Source organism: Prionailurus viverrinus, chromosome A1 (genome assembly GCF_022837055.1).
Source record: "Prionailurus viverrinus isolate Anna chromosome A1, UM_Priviv_1.0, whole genome shotgun sequence".
Lineage (NCBI taxonomy): Eukaryota > Metazoa > Chordata > Mammalia > Carnivora > Felidae > Prionailurus > Prionailurus viverrinus.
In genome coordinates, this window is record NC_062561.1 from 34,738,713 (window position 1) to 34,765,846 (window position 27,134).

Here is a 27,134-nt window from a genome sequence, read left to right on the forward strand (position 1 = left end):
TATGAGACTGAAGCTGGTAGAAATATGAGCTGTCTGTATGCAGACATAATAGAAGACATGATATATTTTTTTTTCTTGAAGGACATACGTAAGCAGAATGAAAAAAAATCTCCATTTATAAAATTGAGATAAAAATATCACCTCATAATGCTTAAGTGCTCAACATACTGCCAGGGATATATTAAACACTCAATAAATGTTAGTTATTATTACTATTATGATTTTTATTATTACTGCTGTTTGTTGTTTTAGGAAACTTAGAACTATATTTGTATTCATAACAGGCAGAGAAATTTAGCCAAAAAGTCAAAGGATGGGGGTCGCATACTGGAGATGTGGGAAGGGAGAGAGCTTCTGAAGACATCAGCCACATCTGATATGAACTCAGGTGAAAGATTAAATGCCACCTTTAAAATAATATACACTCTCAAGTATCAAGTACTAGGAGTGCTTGAAGAATGAATAAGGTGAAACAATATGATGTTAAGAGACCTATCAAAGCAGACTTTTGTGGTGAAGCTCTATTTAATCAGGATACAAAGTGAAAACTCGGGCCAATGCATACTCTCACAGCCAAAATCCAACTACCTAGCCATAGAGCCTGGTTCTACATGAGCTTCAAGTATCTTTTATGAGTTTTGAGGAGTTCCTCCTATAATGCCAGCAGCCCAGATATGTCTTATACCCCCCCAGGATATTCCCTTTTGGGGACTTACTGGTCTTTTCTGGCCTCTGTCAGGAGCCCTTGGTCTAACTTTCTGGTCTTCCATAGTCAAACTAAGCATGAAACAACAGAAATAGTGAAGAAGTCAGATTTCCGTCAGGCACTCTATGCCTAGTATTTATTCATAAACTCATTAAAAAATTTTGTCAAACATTTATCAAGAGCCTATTTTTGTGCCAGATACTTTTCCTTATTCTAGTAATTCAGAAGACTGGCTCTTGGCAACTTAATGATTTTAATGATAAGGAACAGAGGTAATAAGGGAATAAGTAAATGAGAGGAAAAAGTAATTTCCCCTAATAACTATCATGTTGATAATAAAGCTAGTTGATATAGTGGAAAAGGACTAAGGTGAAAGATGTGCACTTTATATTGAATTATATAAAGAAGCCACATTTGACCTCCTGGGGCCTAGAGTTTAAGAAGAACAAACACTCAATCCAAAAGTTCTAAAGGCAGGAACAATACTGGTGCATTGAAAGAAAATTAGTGCTGTTGACTCACAGTCTATCAGCAGAGACTAGAAGGGGATGAAGTTGGAGAGGAAGGCAATGGTCATATAATGTAGACTTTTGTGCCCAGGATAAGGCGTTTGAATTTTCTTTTATGCTCAATGGAAAGTCAAGTTCTTAGCAGGGGAAATAAATGATCTGATTCATGTTTTGTAACGATTTCTCTGGATACTTGGTGTTGAACAGACACTAGTAACTTCAGGGAAATAATTTAGGACGTTATTTCAAGAGCAAAATGATGGTTGTTTAGATTATAGTGGTAAACTGAATAGGGAGACAATTGGACATTGAATACACTTCTGTTAGAATAAATAAGACTTTTGAGTTTATGGATATTTTGGAGTGGGAAGCATCACTTGCAAAAAAATGAAGTTTGTGATAGTAACACATGTCAGTGCACAGAGAGTAACTGCGGTAGGACAGGGAAAGGAGGAAACAGTAACTTCACCCTGAGTTTGTGGAGCATCTAATATAATTTAAAAATATTTGATAGATGATTGTTTATGGTGGAATATTCAAGAATAAAGAAGAGTTTTAGGTATTTCTTCCATGTGATTGTAGTACTTGGTAGTATAATTCTAACTCCAGATTCCTGTAAAAGACAGAATTCCTTTTTGTCATAAGTGTCTTTTGGTGTGGGAGAGGGATGGATGTAAGGAATGTAAGATTTGCAAGCCAAAAATATCCATATCTGTAGTTTCCCTCTTGGAATATTTCACAGAAAAAGGGCAATCTTCAGCTGAGAAAAAATTCGTGTTCTTGTGCTTCTTATTTCTATTATTGGAAATGGTTTAATGAAAAAAAATTCAGATTGCAAGTCAGTAGATGTATTTTGGCGGGGAGGTATGGCATGCGGGAAATGTCTCATTAACTAGCTCTGTGATAAGTCACATACACTGAGTATGTCTCATTTCCCAATTTACAGTCATGATGTTCCTTCCTCCTCCAGGATTCAAAGATAATCATGCATATCATGTATAAGGCATTCTAGGGAAAAGTACATTTGAAATACAATCCCTAATAGTCCAATCTTTAAATGTGAAATCGAACCACTAAGTGATTTAGAGACTTGCCCTAAGAATCAGACACACTGAGTAGCATAAACTGAGTTTATATATTGAATTCTTAGCTTAAAATCCCTCATTCATACCAGAAATCAATCTACTTTCTCAAAACTCATGCTTTAATAACTAAAACCTAATACTCTATCTTTAAATATCAATGAGTGAAGATGCAGTTTCCTTTCAAATTTAAGAGTCAACGTGATTATCTTCACAGATTAGAACATGTGGGAAATATAAAGTAGTTAATATGAAATTAGACTAAAACGTGTATGTTTTTCATAAAGATTCACCTTGTCAAATCCCTTAAGTATGTATAAAGTCAACTATGAATAATTATTTATTATTAGATTTACAAACTTTTGTTAACACATCAATAGCTTGAAGGTAAGATATCACAAGACAGTAAAATCAAGAATACTTAAGAATTGCTTAAATGCAATAACTGAGCTTTCTTATTATCCTTTCTTAGTGCATAAGTCATTAAAAAGGCATGTAACCATCATACACATGCACACAATTTCAATCCTCTAGGATTGGTATTTGGTATATTTTGGTTCTTATATTATTGGCTAAAGTTATTAGTGGTCAGTGTTAATACACCATGTGCCTTGAGTTGGTTGTCACGCTTCCCCATAGTGATGTATTTGGTTAAACTGTGGCAGGTGTTTACATGAATATTATTGATGATTTAAGCAACTTGGCTCAGAGGCTTTTTAATAACTCCTGCTGAAGAAAGGTAATAATAGTGGACAATACTGTCATCTGTCATACAATATTTCAGAATGTTCCCATTAAGAGGGAACCACTCAGCAGTTTTTCCAGGTGTTACCTATCAGCTACAAATACCTCCTTATTTTCAGGTTTACTCTATGTCAACATAAATTAATAGTGGTTTTATAAATTAATTTCTTTTACTATCCAATACTTTCTCTGAGAGCATGTAATGAATTCATGCACAGCAATGACACATCTCTCATATCTATAACAGCACTTTTATCTAACATATTTGACTTGTAAGTTAGCAAGACATATGCTGATCTAACCAAAACAACAACTAAAATCATATAGGATACCTGCCCCCGTGCATCAATACTGTGTAGAAAATCAAGTTACAAGGATATGCAATTTGGTATACTGCTGAAAAGAACATTCTTTGGACCATGAAGGTGCTGGTAGAGATCATTTCTCACCCCATACTAGCAGTAGGATTATGGCACATTATGAAACCTCTCTAAATTTAATTTAATTTAATTTAATTTAATTTAATTTAATTTAATTTAATTTTATTTTATTTTATTTATGTTTATGTTTATTTGTTGACAGAGAGAGAAGCATGCGTGTGAGTGGCAGAGAGAGGGAGAGAGAGAATCTCAAGCAGGATCTGTACTGTTAGCATGGGTCTGGATCTCACAAATCATGAGATCATCACCTGAGTTGAAAAGAGTCAGAAGCTCAACTGAATGAGCCACTTAGGCACCTCATACCTCTCTAAGTTTTAGACTTCATCCTTAAACTGAGGATAATGGAGTAGCTAACTAAAAGGATATATTGCAGATGATATCCTTAATATGCCTGGTATATATAAAGCACTTAAAAATTATAGATAGTATCATTGGTGTCATCATTATAATGATGATTACCATTAGAAATAATGGTAAATGAATGGTATTTCTCTTTGTGATGGTTGTAAAAACACATCCACAAGTTCTTTGACAACCTTCTTAGCAAAAGATTGAGTATAATCTCCCCATTAAATATGGACTGGCCTCACTAGCTCACTTCTAACAAATGGAATGTGGCAGAAGTTACCGTGTGCCTTCTAAGGCTAAGTCATACATTGTGGTAAAGTTACAGTTTGACTCTCTCTCTCTTTTGGGACATATGCTTTTGGAGCTCTGAGCAGCCATGTGAGAAGTCCTTAAAGTCACCATGCTGTAGAAATCACATAAAGCTAGAGACCATCAAGGAGTTTCAGCTGTTCTATTCTCCAGCTGTTTTATGTTTCCAGCCACTACCATTTGCCAGACAGATGACGATTCTAGCCCCAGCAAAGGTCTGATTGTCACTGCGTAAACAATGCTGAACTAGATGCTATTGTTCAAGCCACTATTTGGGGGTAGCTTTTAGGCAGCAGTAGATTATCAAAACACGATAACGAGGTTATATCCCATTCTATCTTTCTGCATTTTATGTCTCTCTCTTTTGACATCTCAGTAATCTAGTTTTCTTATGAATAGTATAGAAGTGTTTATTTTTAAATGGTAGTACTCTACTCCTCATAGGTCTGTATGTAAGAGGCTGAGGGATACGGAGAGCAAGAGATGGTAGGCTGTTGTCCAGGCTATAGGTATGGATAAAAGCATGCTGTCTTTTATGCACAAGACAATGATTCAGTCTCTGTAAGCAGCTATGTCTATGACATAGACAGCTGCATTGCATCCTGTTTCCTAGGCAATAGAGCTAGTAAAAAGGCATGGATTTAGACACATTGGAAACACAGTTGTCATCTTCACAGCCATTGCATTGCATTTATAAAGATCCACTCACAAAGCACCACTGCTCCTAAAAGTGATCTGAAATGCACATGTGGCTATCCCAGATGTTACAGGGTTTCATACCTAACTGGAAGACACCTTCAAATGATAATCCACTCTTGTAGAATGTGTTAAATCCTTTGGGTCATAAAACCTTAGAGTACCTGATCTGACGTGGACATTCCAGGCTTCATTACAAAATATCCCAAAGGATAAAATAGGACAAAAATGGCCTGAATGAGCCAAGCCACTCCCCAAAGCACTGTCATTTTTTTTTCCTGATTTTCATCTCCAACGCTTAGTGAAATTATTAATTAAAAAGTGGCAAATTGATGAGTTTATTGAATTTGTTTTACAGAATTAGTTATTAAACATATTAAAGGACAGTATTTATTCTGCAGTTTTGCTTCAAGAAATTTTATATGAGAAAATTTTCTGTGCCTTTTCTACCTCATAACTTAAATTAAGAGCTTTAAATCAAGTTTAGTTACAGAGTTATTATATGACCACAAAATTGTGTTTGTGGCAGAAACTTAAGCTTACCAGAGACTGGTGCTCTGGCCCTTGCAGGCTTCTTCAATATGACGCTGCAAATTCACATGTACAGAAAAGGTGAGACCCTCTCAGACTATGGGGGAAGATCCATCTCACACAAATACATGTTAAAATTTGGAGTTAAAATGTTAGTTTGTAAAGGTTGGCCATATAGAAAAAAATATATTTAACATTATTTTTTTTCAACCTCTTTCCTCAGTATTCCTACAGTTTTAAACAGCCAGTCTTTAAACCTGGAAGTTTCAAGTGGTCCCCTCTGCCTCTGTTTTGTCAATCTTCCCCTGGTATGCCTCTGATGCATGAGATTTTCAAGGTCCAACTGTTTGGGGATGGAAAGGGACAAAGCAGAATTTTGTTTGCTCCTAATGTTCTCTGAAATATGTGACAAGCCCTGCAGGAAATAACATTTTGGACGCCAAACTCTCATTACCACATTAATTGCCTCTGTCATGACAGTTTGGGCCTGAGCAAATGTCTGGAAACCCGCTGAGCTCCTCAAGAGAACAACACAGGCCAAGGGAAAGTGGGTTTGGAGTTCCCCAAAGCCATCAGCTAAAGGTGCTGTTACCAGAGCATGCTTGGGGATTCATCCTTACCACTTGAGTCACTGTTAAATTGGTGGGCAAGTGGCTGTCAGAAATCTTTGTCTCTAAAAACTTATGGAAAATATTCATGAGAACAAAGTAAAAATATGATTAAACCATATTTTATCAGCATGACATCTGCACAACAAGTGATTGTCCAATTGACTATATGTCAAAGTAACACGGAGTTAAGGGGTGTGTAGAGGGTGGAAGATAAAAGCTCCAAATGGGCTTTCAGCTTCCCTTCGGCTGCAGTGACACGAACACCATGTAATCAGAGCAGCTCATGAAAGGGGAATTTGAACTGAGTGGACAGCAAGTAACATTTGAAGTCAAAGCGAAACCCAAACTTCCCTTAATACTCCCCCCTACCCATATCATTAATCTTAAAGTAGCCTTTTAATTAATATAATTAGAGGCTTTAATTATTGAAAGTTAAGTTAAAGATGAAAAGTATCATGTAATGAAGATGATTATTTTCTTTCTTTAAGCCCCACAGGAAAACCAAGTGCAGTTTTTCTTTCCTAGTCCTTTCAACTTCAAGTGATATTTCCTATATTTAAATAATTACAAGACTTAAGGGAAAGAAGTTGGGTGAATAGAGCATGTGAAACGTATGGCTGATCACAGAGAGAACATATCTTTGATCTATCTTATGTCATAAAGGAGTCTCAAAGAATTAGGTCGCCATGATACTGATATTGTCATAAACAGAGGGTGTTCATATAAATTGGTACCACCTTTTCATAAAGCAACCTATAAATAGATAATTTTGATAATTTTTGAAATAAGAACTAAGAACAAATAATTTCGTTCTTAAATACGAAAAATTTGGAAAAAATGTTATGATGTAGATGCATCACATTACTTATAATATGGTAATTTTGGTAAAAATGTTATTGGTTATTAAGCAATAAAGAGAATAAAGAGAATGCTACTGTAATAAAGAGACCCCAGATATAGTTTAGACAAGAAGGTTTAGTCATATCTTACATAAGCCAAACCAGGATAATGGGATAGCTCTATAGCCTGAGGTCATTCAGAGATATGGGTTCTTGACATTTTTTTTTCTTTTCTGCTGTCTTCATATGTGATTTCTTTCCCTGGGTGGTCAAAGTTTGGTTACCACCAATTCTAGCATCCAGCCTGAGGAAAGTGTAAAGCATTTCGTAAGTACTACGTACTTACATTTTTAAAGAATCAGATTTGAAGGTGCATATATCATTTCCATTTGTATCCAGGGGACAAAATTTAATCACCAGAAGATATCTAGCTATAAAAGATGCTGGAAAACCTAGTTTTTAAAGCAAATAGCCATGTGCAATTTAAAACGTGGTGGTGCAATGGCTCTAATATTAAAGGAAGGGGGGGTGGGAAATGGGGTCAATGTCATAAAGTCTTACAATTGAAGGTATGCCAATATATTTTGAGGTACCTATTTTTATGGAATGGTGTAAGTGATTTTACCAAAAATGTGTTGAATGGGAAAACATATTACACACACATACACATACATAAATGCATTACATATGCATTTATGATAATGCATAATGCGATAGCTAATTATATGTGTCAACTTGACTAGTCCAGAGTACTCAGATATGGTCCAACACAGGTCTAGAAGTTGCTGAGAGGTATTTGTTTAGATAAGAGATTTGTTCCATAATATGGGTGGGCCTCATCCAACCACTTGAATGACTTAACTGAAAAGAGCCCCTAAGGAGGAGGAAATTCTGGCTCGACTGTCTTTGGACTCCAGCTGCAGAATCAGCCCACCCTGGTCCTACACTGTAGTTTTTGCACTGGTTGGCCTCCACAATCTTATAAGACAATTACTTAAAAGAAGTTCTTTCTACACACACACACACACACACACACACACACACACACACCTGTGGATACATGTATAAAATATTACATTTATACAATATATATCCCATGGAATTCAAAAAAAGAAGACATATTCCTGATTTATAGGATACGGAAGGCAATAGAGATTAATCAGATACTTTTATAAATTATATTATTAAGGTTTTGCGTATTCTGGTTTATTTTGTCCCATTTTATTTTGAAAATAGAAAAATTTATTAAAGCTTCATATTTTTTGTCAATTTTGCCTTTTGTTTCCTTCATTTCTTGTTGGGCCAAGTTGCTGTCTTGTTTTTTGATATACAGATTTTCATAATTCCCTTCATTGTATGTTATGAAGTATCTTTATCTGTCACCTTTGCTGCTTTTTAGCTGAAAGCATATACTTTGAACAACTTTGTTCAACCTTTTCTTTTCAAGATTTAAATAATATTGTTTTGGGTGAATCACTTTTATGTGTCATAGCTTTGAGGCTTACTTTTTAATACAATCTAAAGTCTTTTCTTATTTCCTTTAATAGATCAGTTATAACCATTACATCCATTGGTAAGAATATGCTTGATCTTAATTTTACCATATTATTTTATGTTTAACCACCTTTGCAAGGTTTTATTTTCTCTTTAAATGTATGTTCTCTTTTGTCTCTTTTGTACCTTTTGGTTTGCTCTTTTGTTCTAATATTTATAAATTTCAATGATTGTTCCAGAGATTGCCTTTACATTATGTTTTGCTAAGATATTTAGTTCTATATTTCTGTATAGAGTAACTATTAGTTTCAAGGTATGAAAAATAATAAAATTTATTCTGTTCTTTTTCTCGATCTTCTCTACTCTTCTCTTCTATTGGTAGGTTTGGCCGATGGTATACTCTTTCTTAGTGTACAGTTTTATACAACTAAAGATAATTCTTCTACTAATTGATTTGTCAAGTTTATTCATAATATTTGACTCCTGGCTGTAACACATGATATAATTTGTAAGTTCTCCACTTTTCCCCTCATCCCCTTCTGAATATTTTTTGGTTTATTTAATAACGCTTATATTCTATTTCGCCAGTTTGGTCTACATTTTCCTTTAGAACTTAGTTTTATCATTAAATATATTTGATGTTTACAGCTTTGGCTATATTTTCAACCACCAACTCTTGGCAGGCAGTATTCATTCTCTATTTGATCCCTCAAGAGATTCTTGGGAAAAACTATTTGTGTGTAGCTTTTATAATTGAAAGATCTTGGTTGAATATAAAATCTTTGTCTCGATCTTTATCATCTTAAGAATATTTTAAGCCCAGTGTCTGGAGTTGAATAATTTGGTAGAGTAGCCTGAGGAAAATTTCTCTCTCTCTCTCTCTTTCTCTCTCTCTCTCTCTCTCTCTCTCTCTCTCTCTCTCTCTCTCGTCCCTTTCCACTTACAAGTGACTTGTTCTTTTGCCTTACTAACAAATGTTTATTTTAAAATTCCAATAACTTTACTAGGCTATATCTTCATATTAACCATTGTACATTTCCCCTAGTACACACTACAACTTTCAATATGTAGATTCAAAGCTTCCTGTCATTATTATATTTTGGAATATTTATTGTTACATTGGTGTGAAACATTCTCCTTTGACTATCTTCTCATCTATCATTGGACAACTCTGCCTTAACTCCTAGCTTGTTTGTGGGTATTCTTTTCAGGAGGAAGTGCTGATTCTTCATTTCTATCCTCCATATTCCTTATTGTGTTTCCCATCATTTCTGTTCTTGTGTGTCACTCAATTTCATCTTCTATTCTGTTTCCTTCATTTTCTTTCCAGAATTTAGCCAGTCTTTAGGCCATATATTCCCTGAGTTCTTATGTTTCAGTTCTGTGTTCTTTTATATGTATATTCATGCTTGAATCCTTTGTTAAAATTTTCTTTCAATTTGCAACAACATATTTACTAAGTGTTTTTCCTTTCTTTGATTTACTGTTCATTTGCATTTTTTTCATTTGCATAATTTTTATTATAATATTGTTGTCCTAGATCTCTTTGAGTTAGTACTGGTTGAAAGAGTTGGACTTTCCTGAAACATTTGCACTGTTTGTTTTATTTTTATTTTTGGCTAATTGGAGGGTGATGGCATCTGAGATTGTCCTCTAGGTTTCCTAACTCAAAGGCTACTCTTCTGTCACTTGGCTGATCAAATGTTGTATTAAAATATGGTGCCTCTGGAGGCTTTCATTTTGTCTCTTTGAAGAAGCTAGTTTCAGGAAGGCTCCCATCCCTACCTGTGCACCCTGACTTCCACTGACTACTGTAACCAATCTTTGCCAGATTTCAAGGCAAATAGTGCACACTTAAGTAATGTAATTTTGCTGGAACTTCTGAGATTTGCTACACCAGGATTCTCACCCAACCTCCTTCACTGGAACCTGACCAGAAACATATTTTATATGCCTCCACTCTCTACCTTTCCTGGGTAAGCGCTTTGTCTGATCTATTACATCATTTCTCAGCTGTCTACCATTTGCAATTCAGGATGGGTAACTGATCTTTGAGAACATACCCTTTTAGAAGCCCTCTCTGGAATCTGCTACTGCTTTCCCCTTCAGAGTTCCATTATAAAACACTCTGCCATTTCCTGTACAATGCACCCTAGCACCACAGCTTCCTGTGTGTCTTTGATTATTAATAAGCTCCTTGCCTTATGTTGGCATTTATGCATTCCCTCTGTCTAATTGCTGCAATGAAGGCTTGCCTTTTTCTCCCCTTTTATGCAGATTTTTCAAGTAGTGAACAAGAAATATTCATATCTAAGATGTTGCCACATTTATCCCTGCACCATTTCAATTTCACTGAAGAAACCAAATCCATAGTGGGTAAATTAGATGCTGACATGTCCATGGAAAGTAGTGACAGAGAAGGTACTAGAACTCAGACACTTATGTTCCAGTCTAATCCTCATTTGCCATACATATTACCTTTACCCTGTCTGGTACACACCTAGAGATCACTAATGCTTTGCTTTTTATACCAAATCTAATGCTAATCAACTTTTTAGTGATGTTACACAAGTATCATTAATTACTCATGTAAGATTGTTCCCAAATTCCTTAAATTCAATTATTTCTTGGTTGTGTCCTAGGCTAGTGGTCAGCTATTACACACCAGGGAATTGGTAATACAAATGTTTATATCAGGTCTGGATTATACAAATGTATATACACACAATTGTGCATATATACAATATATAAACAATTAAGATATATATTTGTATAACTTTATATAATTAATGCTATTAAGAATTTTTTTCCCAACTAAGAAGAAAGAAAAGAAAGAGATCAGTGAGATGGAATCAGTGAGATCACCAGCAAGTTGGAGGAGGCTTTGAATAATATAAATTCTTGTTTTCATTTCTTATTTATAAACAAACCCAAAGTTATGGGAAACAAAGGGAAAAAATAACAGAGCATAGAGGCAAATTGCCCATCAGATGATATTATCTGGTACTATAAGGAGCTTTTAGAGAAGAAGAAAATACCACAAAATCATTTTATAATCAGTATTCTAAACACAACTTTGCCCTAAATACTGCAGGAGACATTGCACAGCCATTTTTAATTTCAAAGATACAACATCTCTGCAGAATTCAGCTCTCACCAAATGCTTACAGAAATTATTTCCAAGGCTCTGATACCATTAAGTGAAAATGATACAAATGATCATGAGCATGTGGTTGAATCCACTAACTTCTACTTTATCCATAATAGTTTAGCTCACTGAAGTTTTTAATTGTTTAAACCACTTCAGTCAGATACTGCGACGATTCTCATTCACCAACCAATATCTACCAGTGAGTAGCAATCTACGTGCTTGGCTTTAAAAACTCTTGTGCTCTAATGAATGTGTGGCAGAAGGTGCATGACAAGATTACTGAGTAGTTCACCCCTTGGTCTCTTTTTCTCTTGGGTTTTTTCTTCTCCGTAATAAAGTCTGAGCAAACTATGTACCACCTGAGATGGGCAATTTGTCTGTGGGCCATGTTTTGCACCCTTTTTAAATTGGATAGTATGTTATTTCTAATTCAGCAAAGAGAATTTAGAAAACATTCACATGGCTGTATCCAAAGGCTTACTAGATATTTTTTAGAGTCAGCCCTCTTTGCGCAAATGCAGTTTAGAACCAATAACCTATCATTAAGAGGAATCTCAGCCTTTCCATAATAGTGGAAACTTTTGGGAAACATCCGATTAATAGGACATGCTATTTTGAATGCAAGCAGTTGTTCTGGCCACAAAATTTTTGCAGGAACAATGGCTGCTCTGTCCTCCAGAAGCGTGTTGAAGCTGTAGCTAAGGTCACAATAGTGATGGCTTGAGTCAAACCATCCATCCATTAATGTGAGCCAAAGAAGATCATACGTTGTCTTGTCTAGCAATTTGCTGAGCTATGATTGCTGTATCTCCTCATTTAGGAAATGGCAAAGAATTAAAGAATAAAATTTACCCAGAGCGAAGAAGCAAGGGACAGACTGTCACAAAGTTGACTCATAAGATTTGAGGCTGTATATTCTTACTGAGATTCTTTTTTCTGCTTTCAATAAAAGCCAGCTCTCTGTTCACCCATTCACTCATTATCAATGACAACAATAACAACAAAAATGCACATTGGCCTAGAACACACAAGGTATGCCAATAAAAAGTCAAATAATTCTTTTTTCTCTCTGGCAATTCTAAATGGTAATATTTAGAGATTTGAGAACAACTACTTAAGAAAATTATAGATGTTCTCTTTTTTCACTAGATAGAACCTTGTCATATGTCTCAAATTTTACAAACTTCAGAGATAGGTGATTTACTATTATATAAAGTATAAAGGAGACATCTCTTTTTCAAAAAAGTTCTCAGGGTTATTCCATATGACAGACTATTTCCCACAACAAGGACATGGTGAAATAATATGTGATTAATCTTAATGAGGCTATACAAATACAGGAATCTATGTTCCTAAACCATTTAATCTAGGAGTTTTAAGAAATCTCATTATTCTATTTTTCTGGAAAAATTAAGGTGATATGACGATCTCTGAAGGCTTAAAGAGAATTCTTGATTCTACACCTTACTAACCTCTAATCTTAAATTATGTAATTTTCATAATCCCCATTTTCTTATCTTTAAAGTGAGGACAATAATTATGACCCCGCACCATTTGCCTTACAGAGTTTTTTAAAATAATAAACCAAAAGATTATCTGTGAAAACACTTCATAAGTTATAAACTATCATACAAAGGTTTCTTGTTTTCACATTGGTTCATGTTGCACTATTCTCTTTTGATCACTTTGATGGGCTAGAAGAAGGAAAATAAGATGACTCATGTTTTCAGTTAGTTTATATATATTTTCACTGGAGGTTAAAATGCCAGAGTATGGTTTTATCATTTTCTCTTTAGACATTTCTAGGATTAGATATTGAATTAAATCAGCACATCTTCCCTTCAGCTTAAATACAAAGACTTCCAGAATGTTATTCTCCCAAAGACATTATTTATAAAATATAAATGCAGATGCACTTTTCCACCTTATTTAAATCAAGTTAATGACTCCCATCCTCTTTAGTGGGCATAGTCTCCATATTTTTCATGAACTTTGAGAAGGGTATTTGAAATACTCTGCTATCTGTTAGAAATGCCTAATACCTGAGCTTGATTCATCTGTAAAGATGCTCGATTCTATGTCCATACTTCTCGTCATGACTGAAGGATGTATCATATTGATTTATTGATAGTTCTCTGTTGGGAACAGTGTTAAAATGGTATCTCATTCTTAATCTAAATAGATGTACTTAAAATGTAAATAAATTTCCCTTTGAATCCTGAATTATTTTCATACACAGTTAAGAGACATATTCTCTCTAAAACAGGATAATGTTTCACACTCCTTTACAATGACACCGAGACAAACCTAATTGAAAATTTCAAACAAGTTCATGCTCTTTTGTAATACCTTCCTTCTCAGGAGATACACAGAATGCATAAGGAGGGAGTTGTAAAACTCCCTGCAAAAGTCAGCTCTTCCTATCCTCTTTAAAACCTTTTTGTAAAGCATCTGTATATATAGTTTAACTAATAATGTCGGAAGAGAGGTTTCAAATTAAGGTTATTTCATTGACTCAAGATAAAGGAATTATACCAAATATATAGGAAGGAAATAATACTTATAAATAATGACAATCTACATTTCCAAAAGATAGGGTCAGTCCAATTCAATTTGTAAACTGTATGCCTACCCAATCATCAGAGATAGATTATATACTGCATAGAAGAGGTATACAAAAATGCTTCTTGCTTAGATGTTTGGGGTGAATGATTCTTCAAAATGGAAAAAAAATCCAAGATATAAAATGCAATAGCATATCTATGAGTGCAAATCAATATAAAAATAATCAAAGAAAAAGGAGGCTTATAGTTCATTATTATTTTTTTTAATGCTGTAAAAACAGGGTGCCTGGGTGGCTCAGTCAGTTAACCACCATCTGACTTCAGCTCCTGTCATGATCTCATGGTCCGTGGGTTTGAGCCCCGCATCAGGCTCTGTGCTGACAGCTCAGAGCCTGGAGCCTGCTTCAGATTCTGTGTCTCCCTCTCTCTCTGCCCCTCCTACACTCCTGCTCTCTCTCCCTCTCACTCTCTCTTTCACTCTCTCTTTCTCTCTCTCAAAAATAAATAAACATTAAAAAATTTAAAAAGCTGTAAAGTCAAAGAGCTTAAAATTAGAGTCAAAGATTATGACTGCAGCAGATTATCATCTAATATCTGATTTAAGGCAATCGTCTAAAATCTAGAATACCTAAAGCATTATTGAGCAGGCATATGACATTATAGAAATAAAAAAGATATACTTGAAAATGACCAGACCTCTGAAATGGAATTGATTTTCATTGTGTCTGTCAAAAATGAAGAAAAAAGTCTACAAAATAAAATGGCATTTGATACAAATGTTGCTATTATTACATATAAATTGAATATTGAGACTCCATACAATCTACTTGCAAACCAGATATTCAGATATCTAAAAATGAAATCTGTAATAGGGATATATAGTGAAGTAATACAGAAAAGGGAATTTCAGTATTAAAAATGTGGGCACACCAGTGGAATACAAGAGTAAATTATACAAAGTCACTTTTCTCGAAGAAGAAATGTTAGAATCAATACTGGAATTTTCTTGGAAGAAACTTGGAAACATTTCAGGTTAAGAAAAGAGCTTGTTTTCTAAAAGTGATTTTCTCTATAACTTACTACTATCATTTCAACAGGTTATTTTAAATTAATTTCAAATCTACATATAAATTACAGAAAACATAATTTATGCTGTTTAGCTTGATTTTCCTGCAGCCATCAATATTCAGCAAACCTTTGCATTTCCAATATAAGCTTTAAATGATACTGTGTGAATAAGTAGAAATGAACCCATGGAGTTCCATCTTTAGCTCAAAAATCTGAACTGATCTATACAGAAGTTCTTGTTTTGGCCACCATAAAATGCATTTTCGTGTCCCTATTTGAAATGTGGAGAGCATCCAGAATGAAAAGACATGTGCAGGTCACTGCAAAGGAAAAGATAACACTGAAACATCCTAAATATTTTTGTTGATGTATTTGAATGGATTACTATGTTTCTCTACAACACAGGTATGCAATGACAAGAAAATCTAAAGTCAGTGATTCATGCAATGAGCAGGTACCTGTGTCACCAAAGTCTAGGCTGAAAATATGAGTTGGTGAAGTCCAACATTGTTACTCAAATCAACTTTCTGAGTAAATTCACAGAAGAAAGAAGTCAATGAGAAAAGGAAGGTAACTGTTAAATTTGCATAGATGCAGAAGCAAACAAACAAACAAACAAACAAACAAGAACAGACCAAAAAGATTCTGTTCAAATGCTAATTTAAATAGTAGGAAATTTAAAATAATTTAAATAATAAATTTAAGAATACATTTTTTATATAGTTTGTTAACACACATATACCCAATACCTCCACAATCTGCCACATGACATCCCAGTTATATTTTTAAATTATCAGGTAGCAACTACAGCTAAACAAGAATTAGATTGTATTTCCTCACATCCCTCTTTTTCAAATGCTTTTTGTTCTATGTACAAAATCATATCTGTGATCCTGGCCCAAGTGTTTAAAAACACATCAAACATGAATATTAAATAGATTAATAGAACTGAAGAATTTTAGAAATGGAAACATACCCCAAAGTCATTAACAAGACACTGACCTGGAGAGACAGTAATGGACTTTAGGGCAGGGCCAGGGTTTGAAATGAAGAGTCCACACCACTCAGTCATCCAGGTAGAGCTAGAGACAAACACAAAACACAATGGGTCTCCTTCACCCTGTGTGCTTTTGCTAATGCCATTTCTTCCAGGATGGCTCTAGCTCCCCATCCACATCTGCTGTAATTTGAACCATTCTTAAATGCCATTCCAAGTTTAACCCCTTTTAACTGGTGACCACATCTGCAGTTGTTCTCTTCTTAAATACATCTCTTACTGATCTTGAACTTTACTGTGCTTCCTGCTGTCTCCTTGGTTTGTACATTCTCATGTACATGATTAGCTCTAACTTGGATAGAAACTCTGAAGATAGGGACCCTATTACTGTTTATAATACTGCATCCTAGCACAATGCTTTGAATTATAGTTACTCGATGAATGTTACAAACACACACACACACACACACACACACACACTAAATAAAATGAATAGATACTTAAATTGTGAATTCAGAGCAATGTTTCTCAAAACATGATTTGAGAGCAATCTGTACCCTAATTAGCCCCAAAAGAAATTAGCAACCTCCTGAATGTAAAATTTTGGGGGTGGGGTTCAGAAATTTGATTTGTATCAATCTACTCAATGATACTTAAGTCTGTTAAAGTTTGCAAAATACTATGGGTGGGGAGGGAATGAGGACAGGATATTTCTATAGACTTCAATCATCCAACGCCTATCATTGTTTCGCTACCATCTACCCTATTCTCCACGTTCTTTATAAACATCTAGCCAATTCCCTAATTTGACATAGTATTGTTTACAGTGTTCAGAGATCAGAGAATCTGCCTCTATGGGTCTTGCCAAAATATCTTTTAATGCCACCTGTGGAGATAGCATCATTTCCTGCACTTATATTAAAATGTAGAATCACATTGGGCTTTTTCATATTTAAAATTCCTAAGTCCTCTCTGCATGTGCAGATGCTAAACCACTACCTCAATTCTGTTTGTACTGAAGCAACTTGGTAGCTGGGGTTTTGTTCTGAAAGCTAGATATGGCTTTTTTCACACTATCTAATTTTGCCATGCTATGGATTTGCTACCCTTCCAATATTATGTGTTCCTGTTAAATTTAGTTTTATTTGTTCAGAGTCCAGTTTCTAAAATAGTAGCAAAGAAGTATCAGTAGATAATGGGTTAACTCAGGCGTTTTCAGCAAAGTAAAATAAAGCAAGCTACTGTTTTAAAGGATAAATGACTAAAGAAGAGAGGCTTTCATGAAAAGAAAAATCTTTCCAACTTTTGGTATGAAAAATGAGGAAATTATATTGACAAACATTGGCGTAGTTAGACTTTTTTTTTCGTTGTTGTTATTTTCTTTTTTCCTTTGTCCATGGAAAGAAACAATTAGGACATAGTAGTTGACCACAATTTGGGGAAGTTGAATTAACTCTTTTCTGTGGTGATTGAACTCAGTAATAAGCCTATATTGTTTGTTCTATTAACACCATGTTAGAGAAAGAAAAAGATGCACACTGCAAAGTAAAGGGATTTTCATGTGAATCAAGGATTGTTGATATCTGGGAACCATGGAGAATTGTTCAGAATTTCACAGGGCACTAAGAACTTTACAGAATTTAAATCATTTCACATATACACATTTTAGAAATTAAGACCTTATTTTAGGTAACCAAATAGGAGGCAGCAAGAATAAGAGTTAAGTACTATTTTCTGAGATCACACAATTTCTACAGGACTGTGATTTGTACACCGAGTGTTGCACTTCAAAGCCCTTGATCTCTTTGCTCTAAAACATTATTTCTATGACAAAGCAAAAGATTGAAAACTTCTCTTATCAAAGCCATGGAGAAAGTTTTAATATTCACAACCAAAAAGGATAGTGAGATTGGCTCATAAATTGCAGTGTTTTCTATCCTCCAATTTCTGCTCAAAATTGCTCACTATTCTTTATTTACATTTTTTTCATTGAAATAGTAATGAAATTCATGGCAAAAGAGTAAAAACATGATAAAGCACTAAACAGTGCAAAATTGAATACTGCAAAAGGCCAATATCTCACCTACGTCTACCCATTAGCACTCTGTCCCATTCTCAGAAGTAACCACTGACATTGATTCAATTATGCATCTTCTCAGAAATATGCAATGCTTATACAAGCAATATAAATATGTATATATGTATGTTTGCATGTATGTACATGGATCCTTTTTGCATAGTCATAGAAGCATAGTATACACAAGGACATATGCTCCCTTTTTCCAAATGTATAACTGTCATCATATCTAAAAATATATCTTCAAGATCATTTTTCAATGTATATGAAATTTATTGCCTCTGTCTTTTTAATAAAGAGCATATTTCTTCAATGCATTCCCCTATTAAATCAACCTGTTACTGCTGGAATTTATTTTTGCAGTATTTTATTATCAAAGAAAATGCATATATGCATTGTTACATACATGTCTGCAAATACATTCTAACAAATATGATTCCCAGTTAAGTGTGTGTGTGTTTGAATTTTCAAATTTCTGCATTACTTTCCCAGAGTTCTCAGCTATTTCCACATTTAACAGTGTTTGAAATGGCTTCTTTCCTCATACTCTTACTTACAAAATATTATCACATATTTTTGTTGTGTGCCAATGTGGAAAGTGAAAACTGGCATCTCATTATTTGTTTAGTTTGCATTTAATTGTGCACAAGATTATGTTTTCATATGTTTAAAAGCCATTTATCTTTGAACGTATTTATTATAGTGAACTGCATCTTCATGCTGCGCCTGTTTTCCTCTTGCATTTAAAAAAATTTTTTTAACATCTATTCATTTTTGAGAGTGAGAGAAGACAGAGTATGAACGGGGGAGGGTCAGAGAGAGAGGGAGACACAGAATCCGAAGCAGGCTCCAGGTTCTGAGCTGTCAGCACAGAGCCCGATGCAGGGCTTGAACTCAGGGACAGCGAGATCATGACCTGAGCAGAAGTCAGATGCTTTAAAAGAGTGAGCCACCCAGGCATCCCCCTCTTGCATTTTGATCACTTCTTTTATTGATTTCTATTGATTTATGAATACTCTTTTATAATAAGGAAACTAGAATTTTGTCCATAATTTGGGCTACATACATCTTTCCCTGTTTATCTTTTGGTGTGGGTTACAATTTGCCCTGTAGAAAATTTTAAATTATAAGACTCAAATTTATCATCAATCTTTTTCTTTATTGCTTCTGGCTGCTTGTATCTTATTTTAAAACCTTCATTCTACTCCGTGTTTATTTAAAAAGCTATGCTGATGGCTACTCCTGACAACAGACCAGATATGTTTCTTTCTTTCTATTCTAATTTTTTTCATACAGAATTTATTTTATTGACACAAATAGAAGTCCAGTGTTATTTTATTTTTTCCAAATATCTAGAAAATTGTTCTGAGATTTTGATTTGAAACACTGTATTTTCATTTTTTCCCTCATAATCCTGAACATTCTTATTAATTTTGTTAATAAGTTTTATTTTGTATTTCCTCATCTTTAAATGAGTATAATTTTAAGATAATTTTGAGGATTAAATTTCATATATATATAAGGCCTTTCAACAGTGATTAGCTCATAGTAAACACTCATTATGTGTTAGCTATTATCTTTTTACTTATTGACTAATTTATAATATTTTTATAACCTCACACCTTACTGGATTTAAAATGTATTAATTTCAATAACTTTAAACAATAATGTATTTAGTAATATTTAGATTATTTTAGCTTTCTCATGAATAGACTCATGAATAGAATCGAAAAAATGATTACATTGCACCTTTTAAAATATTTTAACTCATTTTTATATTTCATGATGTTGCATTGACATACTTGCAGAGAAATTTTAAGCAAAACATGGCATATCTTTTTTCAGTTCCTGACCTAATAGAAGTAGCTATCTATTGTTTTTAACTAGCTATGCACTTTTGATATACCTTTTTAGGTACTGACATTAGTATTGCATGAGCTATCAATTACTTATGTGACTTTTCTCTTTTTTTTTTAAGTTTATTTATTTGAGAGACAGAAAGTGTGTATGTGAGCAGGGGAGGGGCAGAAAGAAAGAGAGACAGAGAGAGAGAGAGAGAGAGAGAGATTGAGAGAGAGAGAGAGAGAGAGAGAGAGACAGAATCTCAAGCAGGCCCTGTGCCATTAGCACAGAGCCCTACACGAGGCTCAATCTCAAGGACTGCAAAATCATGACCTGAGCCAAAATCAACAGTTAGACACAATCGACTGAACCACCCAGGAACCCCCCTTTTTAATTTAGACTTTTTGATATTGAAATATCTTTCAATATCTAGGATAATTCTTCCTTGTTAATTCTTTTAATTTACTGTGGAATATTGTTTACTAATTTGCTATTTAGAACTTTTTCATAAGTATGATTAAATTATTTTAGTTTCTTCATTGTAGGCTACATTATATGTTTGCATGTTTTGGAATATATACTACATAGTGTTAAACTTGGTTTATATAAAAGTTTTAAAAGTGTTTCTTATTTTTATATATTCTGGAGCTTTAAATATAATTGGATTTATCTGTTCCTTGAATGTATGACATAAATCCATTGTGAAGATTTCTATTTCTAGTATTTTTTTTTTGTTTATTTTGTAGGATTTGGGGCCATATGTTCTTGTGGTGGAGAGGTAGACACAAAGAGGAGTTTTATCAGATTTTTTCTCCATAGTCATAATAACTACTTTGTAAAAAGTAGTTATTTAGCTTTTCAGCTAATTTCAAATTTAGTTTTTCAGGTTTTTTGGAATAGAATTAAATACAGAATTACCTTAGAATTCATTCAATTTCCTTTGTATTTGTAGGTATTTACCAATTTCATTCCAAACTTGAATGTTTGTCTTTTTAAAATATTTTTTGCTATTGATTAGATGGATAGTAATATGCTTTATTGCTGTAATATTTTTTCAGAGATTTCCCTTGAAATTATCAATGAGTTCTAACATTTGCCTTTAATCTATTAATTTTTTTTGACATTTACTGTATCAACTCCTTCTCTTTGTCCTTAAGTTGATATTTATATTCTTTTTCTCATTTAATACTGGACAATTCCCTTTATGTAGAGTCAACTAATGGTAGATGTTAATCACATCTACAAAATGCCTTTACAGTAACCCTTAGATTAAGATTGGATTAAATAACTAGGTAGTATCACCTAGCCAAGCTAATGCATAAAATTAACCATCATAGTGATAAAACTCACCTAAACATGGAAGGCCATTTTTATCACAAATGTGTCTTGTCCATTCCTACCAGTTTCCCTCAGTGGAAACTTCCATCCTCTCACTCACTGCTCCCTGGATTCTAATTATCTCTCTGCCTCTCAGCATACGGAGGTGGGGAGATAATTTAGGGTAGTGAGCTTTACCAAAACAAGGTTCCCATCACAGCTAAACTAAAACACCGCATCAAAATTTACTTGGCTTTTTGCTGGCACACAGTTGATGGTCTTTCACCTTTTAGATACTAAAAGTAGCAATACCCTAAGCAAATTATGAGGGGAAAAAACAATAGTAAAACTATCATGTTGTCCGTATTTCATCCCACTTAGCCGTGTTGCTTAACTTTCTTCTAAATAGGCTATGATGTCTCCAATTCACAATTCCATTGTGTTTACTCAGGATTTTTCAGTTTTTTACATTAATTCCTTAGAGTCTTCAATTTCCTAATTATCTTTGACATCTTCATAGTTGAGTTGCTTGAGTTAACCAGGAGATTGAACAATATATTTAATTTTTTAAAATGTTTAGTAGTGTTTGTTTACAGACAATTATTGTAATAAAGAGAATTTCTTTTTAAATCAGATAATAAACAAATACTTGAAATAATATCTTGAAAATTTTTATTCATGATTAAGGGAATTTAATTTTTCAGTCATTGCTATTATCACATTTTTGTTGTTGCTGTTGATCCGACATATCTAAGGCACACAATACACCACCAGTAGCATGGCTCAAAAACAATGATTCTCACTGATTAATATGAAAAGTTAGACATATTAGGATCTAGTGAATGAATCCTTCAGGTGATTCTGATAGGCTTCCCTGAGATCACAGGCCAATCTTTCCTTAATTTGTTAATCACTTCTCCAAAATGGGAGATAGACAAAATATTTAATTGTAAACTACATAATAAGGAGAAATAACTTCTCGCTACCTTTTCAGACCTGAATTTTAACAACACGACATATTTTTGGTATATATCATATTAGCATATTATAAATGGTGTACTTTAATATCTTTGGTATAATATAGATCACAACTTTCCATATATTCTGCTGCATCTCTCTTTGGATATCTCTCAACAAATAGACTCATTCTGAGGGATACCTAGGAAATCATATAAATGTTGTAGAATTGGCTGTGTTTCCTCCACTTTTAACTCAGGAAGTATAATGTTTGAATGGACCATTAGAATTCCTCTAGTCTACTGGCTATGGCTAAGGCAGAATGACATTTAAACAGTTATGTCCCAATTTTTGTAATTTTTCATGTCATCACTCTGTTCATTTTACTCTAATAGGTACTTACATTTCACTTCTTACCATCTTTTCTACCCACTCAATTATTTACCAATGATGCTAAGCATAATTTAAAACAGATGAACCAGCAGCATATTTTTGTTTTGCTCTACCAGAGTCTGTCTTGCAGTGCATTTCCTTTGATCCAATTTTTGGACAAATGAAAATTCCTATATGAAACAGTCTATCCTGGTTTAAAGTCAGCCAAAAGAATAAAGATAATGCAATAACAATGAATAACACACGATAGCACTGTATGAGGGTAACTTTTTTGTAAGTCAACATTTATTTTTCCTTTGAAAGAAAAAGGCATTATAATTTCTATGATCCATAATAATAATAATTACTATTTTCCTGGCACCTTGATTTAATTATCCATTCCCAATTCTTCACTATTATAATGGGTTTTATCAGCAAAGGAGCCTTGGCAAAATCGTGTTAACTATTTATCAGAATTTTAAGTGAAAGAATCTGGAGAGGAAAATACAGATATGTAATTGGAAGAAATCTTCAATTTTCCAGGCAGTACTTCCATGATTTAGAATGACTCATTTGTATTTATGCTCCATCACTAATGAGAGTGGAGAGCAGATCGATGAAGTGGACACTTCTAGGACTGATGTTACTAACACCAATGACAGCGACAAAAACTAATATTGTATGGTTGCTCTACTGGACTCTTTGCTTTCAGTTAGCTATATGCTATCTTATTTAATAAGGCCTCTGTATGATATATGAGAAGATGTCACTGCCTGCATGTTATGGACAAACTACTCCCATCATGTTGAACAACTTGTCCAAGTTTGTGCAGTTAATATATGACAAATCTGGGATTTGAACCCAGGTCTCTTAAAGAATAGAGGTTCTCCCACAATTCTAAACTTCTTCCAATTGTCATGTTTTCTTCCAATATTTCAGATAGTATTCACCTTACTTTCAAATGCCTATTTCATACAGTGCATTTATAGTACCATTCAGGAAAACATTATACTAATGATGTTATCCTTATAATCCAGAGGCAGAGACAGAATATTTCACCATCTATAGACCTTGCTTTTGAATAAGAAATATTGGGGGAAAACCACCTGACACTAGAAATTTGACTAAATACCGATTTGACTTATTATCTGGTCTCTCCCACTCCCACTGTTAACAGAGTGGTGGACTGACACCTTCATTGGATGAAATAATGTGAACAGACCTCACAACCTCATAGTGGAAACGAGAGAGTAATAGTTTGGGCAGTAGAATTCTTGCTTCATTACTCAAAACTCCAACTGAACTACCTATTTTTATGCTCTAATACATATATTACCCATTAGATTGCGTGTAATTAATTTAAAAATTTTCAACACAGACAATTTGATATTAACGTGTAAGTATATATGTACATTACATATCTCAGGGGAGGTTAGTTTTTTTTGAAGTACTCTAATGTGGAATCAACACTCAAGGGGTAGTTAACATTTGAAAAACATTCATCAGGCAACCACACTCTAGAAATCACCACTACAATTGCTTCAACTGACCCTAACTATATCTTCATGAGGAGCTCATTAATTAGTATAAAAATGCTAGAAATAGCTTTTCATCAATAAAATGAGCAGCATTCAAATTTGTAAATTAACTAGACATATTTTATAGACATTGCTACAACTGGATGACTGTTGTTTAAGAATCTGGTGAGCAAGGTCAACCAATAATCTTTAGATTAGCACTCTGGGTCCTACTCTAAAACTTTAGTTCAGTCCCATGTTCTTCCAAATTAAAGTAGATTATGTCCCTTGGTTCTCAATAAGTAGATAGCTGGTGTTACAGCTAGCATATCATCATATCTGCTTCCAATGAACTTTTGTGCAAAGTACATATGTTGAAGAACCTAAAAGAAAGTTTTCTTGGACTTCATCAATTTTACAAAACAGGGTTGTATGCCTGTTTTGTGCTTAAGCGGCAGAAGGTGTTTTATAGGTGTGAGCCAACTTAACATGAGACTTTCATTTGGTAGGGAATTTGTTTCGGCATTCCTAGATCTCTCACCCATCCTTAATCATAAGAGCTAATTACTGACAGCTATTTAAAAAATAAAATAAAATAAAACTGTCATAAGTCAGCTTAAAATCCCACCTACCATATCCTGATAACATTCAGTTTGTTTTTTCTTAAGTTATAATAGGGCCTGTTGTTTATTATTAGACCTTGCCTAATACAAGTCCTTATTGTAAGATGATGTGCACAGAGATTCTTTTTTTTTTAAGTTAATTTATTTATTTTTGAGAAAGAGACAGAGAGAATGAGCAGGGGAGAGGCAGAAAGAGAGGAAAGAGATAATCCCAAGCAGGTTCCGCACCAACAGCATGGAGCCTGATGTGAGGCTCGAACTCACAAACCATGAGATCATGACCTGAGCCAAAACCAAGAGTTGGATGCTTAACCGACTGAGCCATCTAGGTGCCCCCAGAGATTCTTAGTCTACTGCAGTATCTTTGTTATTGTTCCTTGGAAGTACATGGCCTTTATTTTATTGCCATCCTCATTCTCTCACACTTGTGTAGCAGGTTCTCAGGTTCATAGCACATCACAGTTCTCACAGAGAATTCTAAAATATCATAGAAATAGTGTCTTATCCATTCCACTCAGTTGGGGGTCAGTTTCAGTTTTTCAGGTAGCTAGTATTCACTTAGAAATGTTCAGGCTTTCAGGCCCAAGGGTTGGTGAGTGGAGTCTGAAAATATTTGCTGGAATATCGAGCTTTCCAAATAAAAGACTTTTGAAATGTCAAATTCTTTAGGTAACATCATGCTCATAATCTCAAAGAGCATGTCATGGTCGTTTTTGCCTCTTTTCTCTCTTATGAGTTCTTTTTATCTCTGTTCTCTCCAGCTATGATTCATCAAAGGAAAATCACTCCCTCTTCTCCATCTATGATTCTTGATTGAAACTTGAATTTCCACTAATTCTTTTGATATAACTTGGTTATAGATGGAAACACCTTTATTTACATGGAAAATGTGAAGGTCATTATCATGAACCAGGAAAGGGTATGTTTTCACAGCTTGTACAAAATCTGTGACTCAGCAAAAAGGGCCTAGTATAAATTAATATACTCGAATATTTTATAAGAAAATATATTCATACAATTTCCTTCTGTTCAATACTTAATTAACATATTATATAGTTGGTTAACATATCTCCTAATTAGATTATATATACTTTCTGGAGATATTCAATGTGTTTACTTCTCTAATCAATATACTTTATTACTTAAAGCTTCAATTTTTTAACACTTCCCAGAGGTATAATGTATATGTATAAAATATTTTCTGCAGTCCAGATCATACAGTCACTTCTACTTGAGTATATAGGGAAATACACCAAAGTCAATAAATGGTATCATCAAGAGTATGACCAATAGGCAATGGGTCACACCAGAAAAAAAAAATAGTAGGATTAGTGGACAGGTTTCATTTCTATCTCCAACAATTACTAACTAGGTGTAGTTGAGCATCTGACCATTGAGGGGTTTTGTGGGGAAAACACACATATTTTCTTTAAAGAAAAATAACGAAAAAACAACTAACTCTTTGTGTAGAATGTGGTGAATATACCTTTTGTAGAATGTAGTGAATAAATGTACCTTACCCTCCTGCATTATTGGGGCTTATTCTTTGAAAGACATAACAATTTAAAAACATGCTTCACTAGGAAAGACTTTTCTAAATAAATGTAACATCTAAAACAAAATTCTGGTTTGTTGATGGTTATGAATAATACAACCAATTGGGTAACTGGATGACAAAATAGGATTATCAAATATATCATATTCACAGTATGAAAACCCTTGGTGTGAATATAGTAAAAAGAAGCACATTTTTAAACAGAAAGAAACAAACAGCAAAAACCTGGTTACTTAGAGGAAAGAATTACCTAGAAATGAGTAACAGCTGACAATGCAAAATATTAACAATTAAAAAAAAACAACAAAAGCACAAAAGCTAAAACATGAACGATACCTGATGGGTATGATTAATTTTAGGGAAAATTCACCTCAGACTTGGGTTAAAAATTTTCACTACTTAACAGGGACCACGAATGCTCCTTTTCACTGTATATCTGGTAATCTATTACAAGTGCTGCATAATATAGAGATAAGATTTTTCAAATGTTGAGTCATTCAGCCCTCAGTGTTACATTAGGTTAATGCACATGACTTTTTGAGGATATTCAAGATGTTTTTGTGTAGAAGTGGGAACAATAATGAAGAAATATCAGTAGCTCTCCTGCCTCTAAAATATGTTGCAAAGGCCTATAGTATTTTTTCAGTACATGCATACTGAAAATGTTAAATACAGAGAGAAAAGTCTACAATTTTTTTCTTGGACTTCTCGGTGTGAGGGTTGACAGAGAAAGTTCACACAGCCTGAATAAATTTTAGGCAGGGTTCTATCTGATTCTAGCCCTC